Source organism: Amblyomma americanum, chromosome 4 (assembly GCF_052857255.1).
Source record: "Amblyomma americanum isolate KBUSLIRL-KWMA chromosome 4, ASM5285725v1, whole genome shotgun sequence".
In the NCBI taxonomy this organism is placed as follows: Eukaryota; Metazoa; Arthropoda; class Arachnida; order Ixodida; family Ixodidae; genus Amblyomma; species Amblyomma americanum.
In genome coordinates this window covers 84,305,055-84,312,745 of record NC_135500.1, presented here as the reverse complement: position 1 = coordinate 84,312,745, position 7,691 = coordinate 84,305,055, and the positions used below count along the sequence as shown (strand labels likewise).

General features: G+C 47.8%; 1 pseudogene; it reads left to right on the top strand.

The window, feature by feature from the left end:
* Window positions 1–6,741: 6,741 nt before the first annotated feature.
* Window positions 6,742–7,324, top strand: LOC144130220 (uncharacterized; annotated as a pseudogene).
* Window positions 7,325–7,691: the final 367 nt, after the last annotated feature.

The window sequence follows — 7,691 nt, the reverse complement described above, 5'->3', positions numbered from 1 at the left end:
TAAAAATGCTAGAAAAATCAACCAGTGCTTGATCTCCTAAATGTAATATGGGGTGTAGTGGGATGTATTCATTGTACAATGTTGTGAAATATTTTTTTCTCAGTTGTTCCAGTTTTTTGCATACAATTAAAATGTGGTTTACCGTGAGTTCATCGCCACACATTTCGCAGAGAGGTTTGCCTTTTTTTGTCAGTAAGAAGTTGTGAGTAAGGTGTGTGTGTCCAATGCGTAGTCGACACAAAATAACTTCTATGAAACGCTCCTGATGTGTACATGATCTCCATTCTCCCAAAACAGGTTTTATAGAATGTAGTTGTTTGTTCGTCCCATGCAATCTGCCACTTATTCCTGAGTTTACTGTGCAGTAGTTTAGAAAAATCCCTCTGTGGTATGTTAACTTGTTTTATATGGCCAGTTCTAGCTTGTGCTGCGCAAGCATCTGCTCTCTCATTACCTAAAATTCCAACATGGCTAGGGACCCAGCAGAATATGATGTTATGTTTTTGCTTTGTAATTTTAACTATGTTATGTATGATTTTTCCTATTATGGGTTCAGCAGCGTTTGTAGAATGCAGCGCTTTTAGCATACTGAGTGAATCGGTGTAAATGATGCTATTTTTTGTTTTGTTTTACTATTTGTTCTACAGCTACAAAGATGGCATAACACTCCGCAGTAAATACCGATGCATACTGTGGCAATCGTATCATTTTTTCATTTGTTCCTTGAATGACTGCACTTCCGACATGACTTTCTGTTTTTGAGCCATCAGTGTAAAATTCGGTGTAAGTGTCATATTTTTCTTGTAGTGCAAAGAACTCTTGCAGTATGTGCTCGTGTGGTATTTTCTCTTTGTTTAAGTGTGTCAATGTGAAGTCACACACTGAAGGAAGGCTGTACCATGGTGGTAGATATTCATGTCTTTGTGCAATATTAGGTAGGGCGTCCAGCACTGCTAAGTCTTCACATTTATCTTCAAAGCGCATTATTAGTGGCCTGATAAAATGTGGTTTATTATTGAATAATCTCCTAGATGGGCACTTGGTAACAATGGGACAGCAGAGATGTTTAGGGAGAGAACGGGTTTTTAGGATGTACGTGCATGTTAGTGTGACTCTTCTATCCTCTAGTGTGGGCTCATTAGCTTCAACGTAAAGACTCTTTACCGGGGATGTTCTATAAGCTCCAGTTCATAGGCGCAAACCAAGATTATGAACAGGGTCCAGTCGTTTCAAGTAGGATGTTCTTGCCGAACCATATACAACACACCCGTAGTCCAGATGGAGCGCACCAAAGAGCGATATATTTGCAATAGGCATGCTCTATCGGACCCCCACCGTTTTCTCGAGAGTACCTTTAATACATTGAGGGCTTGGGATGCTTTCTTTTTCAGGTTGTTAATGTGTGACAGAAATGTAAGTTTCTTGTCAAAAGTGACGACTAAAAATTTATGTTCCTGTTTGACTGGCAGTGTGGTTTGATTCAAGCATAGATTGGGATCGACCTGTAGGCCTCGTCGTAATGAGAATAAAACAGCTACTGTTTTTTGAGGGGAGAACTTGAATCCATTTTTCTCTGCCCAAGCAGCCAGTTTATTTAGTGTGATTTGTATTTGTCTCTCGCAGGACAGTATGTTGGAAGAAGTGTATGCTATCTGTATGTCATCTACATAAACTGAATACATTACAGACTAAGGTATTACTTTGGCCAAGGAATTCATTTTTACTATAAAGAGTGTCGTACTTAAAATGCATCCCTGGGGTACGCCATTCTCTTGGGCGAATGTCGTTGATAGAGTTGCTCCCAGACGGACTCTGAATGTGCGGTTAGTCAGGAAGTCGTTCAAGCAGTTCAGCATCCTGCCGCGGATCCCTAGATCTGCTAGGTCATGGAGGATGCCGAACTTCCACGCGGTATCATATGCCTTCTCCAAATCGAAGAAGACACCGATGCAGTGCTGTTTGTGGATGAACGCCTCTCGGATGGTGTTTTCTAGGCGGACAAGGTGATCAGTGGTCGAGCATGCTTTCTGAAATCCACATTGATGTAAATCGAAGAGTCGACGAGATTCAAGTGTGAAGGTCAGTCTAATGTTTACTATGCTTTCGAAAGATTTAGCGATGCAGCTGGTGAGGGCTATCGGTCTGTAATTGTTAGGACTTGTTGGTTGTTTTCCGGGTTTCAGAAAAGGTACAATTATTGCTTTCTTCCACTCCTCAGGTATATTCCCAGTTGTCCATATTTTGTTAAAGAAGTTCAACAATGCCTGCACGGCAGCCTCAGAGAGATGGGCGAGCATAGCGTAATGCACATTATCTGGGCCTGTTGCTGTCTTTTTACCACAAGATAATGCCCTGATCAATTCCTGGAGTGTGATGGGTTGATTGTAGTCCTCGTGCATACCTGCTGCAAATGGAAGTTTTTGTTTTTCTGCTATTGCTTTGTACTTCTGGAACGTGTTTGTGTAATTGGACGAACTGGAAACTTCAGCAAAATGCTCACCTAGTATGTTGGCCTGTTCTTCTAATGATGTTCGTGTCCCGGGTGTAGTCAACAGAGGAAGTGTGAAAGGGGTATGGTCACTACTGAATCTTCGAACTTTTTCCCACATTTTTTTTTGAGGTTATTGAGCTGTTTATAGAGGACACATATTTCTGCCACGAGGATTTCTCGGCATTTCTCCGAACGAATCGCGCTCTGGCCTTGGCCCTCTTAAAGGCAATCAAGTTCGCTGTGGGATACCGACGCAGAGAGCCCCAAGCTTTATTTTGTTGTTTTTTTGCCAATGTGCATTCTTGTGTCTACCATACTTTATCTTTCTTGTGTACGAGTCCTGTTGATTGTGGTATGGCTAGTGTAGCGGCCGATATTATGCATGTAGTAAATTTTCCATTAATTTCGTCTATGCTGAGATCTTCACAAAATTCTTTTTCTAGTGTGGCACTTGCTGTAAAAAGTGACCAGTCGGCGAGGTGAAGTTTCCAGCGCCGTGGTCTTGTGGGGATGACTGCAGTAGACGATGAGAGGCTGATGATAATAGGTAGGTGATCACTTCCCAGAGGGTCATTTAAAACATCCCATTTAAAATCTGTAAAAAGCGATGGTGATGCGAAAGCTAAATCGAGAAAGCTCATTTTTGCCGAGCTTGGGCAACAATAAGTTGCTTTTCCTGTATTTAAAAGACAGATGTTATTTGAGAGGATGAAATCTTCGATTGTTTGCCCCCTAGAGTCGCAGCGCTCGCTTCCCCAAAAAGGGGAGTGAGCGTTAAAATCCCCAACTACCAGATATGGCTCTGGAAGTTCATCTATCAATTCTTCTAGATCATGGACTGTTAATGTAAAATGTGGAGGAATGTATGCGGAACAGATTGTTAGTGTTTTATAGCTGACGATGCTGACTGCAACCGCCTCTAGTTTTGTATTGAGCTTTATTTCTCGAGCAGGGACGCCGCTTTGGACGACAATTGCGACGCCTCCTGAGAGTCGATTTGCCTGCTCGCGATCGCGTCTAAAAGGTTGATAATGTTTCAGGATATGCACATGTTGTGGACCAAGATTGGTCTCCTGAAGACATAAAACTATGGGTAACATTGACCCTAAAATATGTGTTATGTCACTATAATTCCGCATAAGTCCTCTACAATTCCATTGAATTAAAAAAGCCATGCTTGTGTTTTTAAAAGAAAATGAAAGGAGATTTACTTATGAGGTGGGCCCGTTATGAGGGGCCTGTCTTTTTTTCGCTCAAGAGAGCTGTTCCGCCGCTGTAATGGAGGCGGAGTGGGTGTTGTATCCATCACCTCAACAGAGGTGCTGGAGGACCGCGCAGCCGCGGTTGTGTTAGTTTCAGGCCTCTCCCGACGGGGGGAGGTCCTGCGGGATGCCGACCCATGGACCGGCGGTCCCTGCTTTGGCAGTGACAGGGCAGCTTTCGCTGACCCTGCCTGGGGCGTGGATGGCCCTGCCATAGGCTCGGTGGGAGCGGCCTTGGCAGATGCCGGAGTGCTGTGCGGTGCTACGCCCCTGCGCACCACATCAGCGAAGTTTTGTTTTGCTGTGAAGGAGAATGTGTTTGTAAGCGCAAAACGCCTTCTCGCTTCTTTAAAAGAAATGCTTTCTTTGGTCTTTATGGTGATAATTTCTTTTTCTTTCTTCCAGGACGGACACGCCCTGGAGTATGCAGCATGTTCTAATTCACAGTTTGGACAGCACAGGGCTGCGTCACATACATCAGACTGGTGATCGTTAGAGGCACATTTTGCGCAAGTTTTACGACCGCGGCAGCTCTGTGAGCCGTGGCCGAACCTTTGGCAGTTGAAACACCTGCGAGGGTTTGGTATGTATGGTCGTACATTGATTTTCAAATATCCCACGTCGATTGTGTCGGGCAGGGTGCTGGTGTTGAACGTCAGGATCATGTGTTTTGTGTCTATTTCCTTGTAGTCCTTCCGGATTTTGATTCGGTGGACATCTATGACGTCTTGGTCGATGAGCCCTTCGAGCATTTCTTTTTCAGTTATGTGAAGAAAATCATTTTCCGATATTACGCCTCGGACAGTGTTTAGTGAGCGATGAGGAGTCACGGAGACAGGGATTTCCCCTATGGACGTTAGGCTGGAGAGCTTAGAATGTTGGACATTGTCACACAGTTCGAGCAATAAGTCGCCGCTGGCCATTTTTGACCGCTTATAGCCAATGCCTAGGGTTTCAGTCAAGCACTTCGACACAAGGAAGGGGGATATTATTCTTGCCTGTTTATCTTGTTGTTCACTGTGGATCACATGATATTTGGGGAAAGTTACTTTTCTTTTTTGAAAGAAGTTGTCTGCCTCGTTCCGCCCTCTTTTGAGAGAGCGATCGGGTTTTGAATGTTGGGGAGCCATAAAAAAACTGTTTTTCGGTCATGGTGCCAGCCACCCAGTTAAATAAATATAAATCTTGCGTTTTAAGCCTTCAACACCACTTTATATAGTTTCTTTTTTTAAACAAGATTTCGTACGTGCGGCGAAAAAACACACTGGTCTATGCGCATGCTTTCTTGCACGAGGCCTCTACTCCAGGTCACGTGGCAACGCCGGGCCGTCATTGCTTGAGATGCTGTGCTGCCGCGCCGCCGCGGCAAAAATTTCCAGCTTGACCGAACCTGGCCGCTCCATGCGCTGGAGCTTCCTCCGCCGCTTGAGAGAGGGTGTAAGCGCCGCGGCGGCGGGGTTCGCGAGCGTTTCGCTTGCATGTGAAACAGGCAGGCAAGGCCGAACGCAAGGTCGGGAAGGATCGTTTGCACTTTAAGATGCTTGCGAAGGCTGGGGACGATGACCGCCAGTCCGCCGCGGTGCTCTCAACACCGAAGAGCCACCGGAAACGAGGCCCTTTTGTTCCACAACACAGTAACGGCGGTTGGGGAATGCCCGCTTGCTTCCCGCAGCGGCGCCGCGCGCGCGATTAGTTCGAGATAGGACGCCACGTGCATGCGCGCTGATATGCATACACAGTTTATTTCTTTCCTGTAAATAATTGTGCGCAGTGGCCGATCGCGCGCACTTATTTTCGAAAGAGCCTGAGCATTAGCGCGCGAGTGGCCGAACTTGATTGCTTTATGCATTTTGTAAATAGTGTACAAAGCTCTATCCCGTCCTTTCTATCGCTCCCCTCTATACTTCTCGTTATCCTCTCCCTTTCACCTTAGCAATTGCCGCGGCTGGCAACAATCTTTTCCTTGCGTTGTTTTATTTCTTTTTTAAGAAACCACCACTACTTCATGGCGAGGGGGGGGGGGGGGGGCGTCGCGATCAGTGCCGGTTGACCCTGACGTCACACCAAGCACACAATGTCCCTGGTGTCAGGATATGCTGGTAGCTCAGTCTGCGAGTTTTCAGCGTTTCATTCGTGTCATCCTGCACCGCGCCTTTTGGCACCTGCATCAGCTCTATGGCGAGTGCAAGAATCGACCCATCGGTTGGCGAGGTCCATCTGGCCATCAGGAGCTTCGAATCGGAGCAAGCGTTCCTCCGGGAACTGAAGCTGACACTGGAATCGACACTTGTTCGACCTTCCAAAAACCAGCGAGGCCGCCCTGCGACATCAGAGTTCTGGGTGTCTGCAAGGACCTCGGTTTCAACCCCAAGAGTCCTAGCTGCGAAGGGGAAGTAGTGACGTTTAACAGGAAATCGACGAAAGGGAAGTGACCCAGCTTCCGCTGCAACAAGTGCAGAAGACAGCTATCTCAGCTGAACGGCACCGCCGTTTTGCAAGGCTCACAGGGTGACGGCTCTTTCTTTGCTCGCAAAGACCGACTCGGACGCCCGAATGTCAAGTTGGCGACGAGGGAAATAATATGGATTACATATTGTATGCCGAAGGGCCTGACTTCTGCCCAGACACGGGAGCTCGTGCTGAAAGACTTTAAGCTGCGGAACGACGCCCGGAACGGTTGGTTTGGTTTATGGGGGTCTAACGTCCCAAAGCGACTAAGGCTATGAGAGACGCCGTAGTGAAGGTCTCCGGAAATTTCGACCACCTGGGGTTCTTTAACGCGCACTGACATCGCACAGCACACGGGCCTCTAGAATTTCGCCTCCATCGAAATTCTACCGCCGCGGCCGGGATCGAACCCGCGTCTTTCGGGCCAGCAGCCGAGCGCCATAACCATGCACTTAGCCACCGCGGCGGCTCGACGCCCGGAACGATTGGGGGAACTACATCCGGGAAGTTCTCAAGCAAGAGCTTCAAGCGCGGCCCCCCATGGGAGGAGTCGGCCAGGAGGTGGAGATTGACGAAACACTTTTGCGGGGGAAGAAGAAGGCAAACAGAGGTCGGCCCCTGACCGGCGACGCAGTACCCTCCGAGGCACCGCAACAATTACGGTGGTGTGGCCGACAAGGGCCCGTGGGTGCGCGGGATGGTGTAGTCCCAGACGGGCGAGCTCCGACTTTTCGAAGTAGAAAAAGGGGACGCCGCAACGTTGGGCCCAATCATCGCCGCCAACATCCAGCCAGGCACCGCTGTATGCAGCGACGAATGGGCCGCCTACAGCTGCATCCCCAGCCTGCAAGACGGAAACGGAGCTCCTCTCAACTTAGATTCGCACGCAGTGAACCACACCACCAATTTCGTCGACCCGGTGACAGGGGCCAACACACAAAGTATTGAGAGTGCGTGGCAGAAAATGAAGTGAAAGCTTGTCCGGAACGGGCAGAAGACCTCCCGGGCCCTGCTGTAGTCGCACCTATCCTGGCAGTGGTGGCAATCGATCAACAGTCGCACCAAGTGCCAGGACCGGTTTCTGCGGCTGATGGAGGCCATTGCACGGCGCTGCCCGCTGTAAACCGCCACCACGCAGCCGCTGTCGCCGATCTACACTCCCCTTTGAAGTCGACTCTTCAGCGACGGCACCCGCTGTCGCTGCCTATGCCTAGGCAGAGGCGCTACTGCCCGCTCCGCCCGAATTCTCTCTAATGTCACAGTAATAATTTCTTGCGGGTCTCAGTTATGCAATCTCACATCAGAGGCGAGTAAAACACAATTATTTTACTCTAGAATTATTTTACGTAGAAAAACATTATAAGATCACCGATTCGTGTAATGTATGCAATCTTGCATAAGCATCCACGAAACAAGCTAGCACATAGAAAATTTCCTGCCCTTAAAAAGTGGTTAAAATGCTGTAGTAATTGGGGTTCTTGGAAATATAT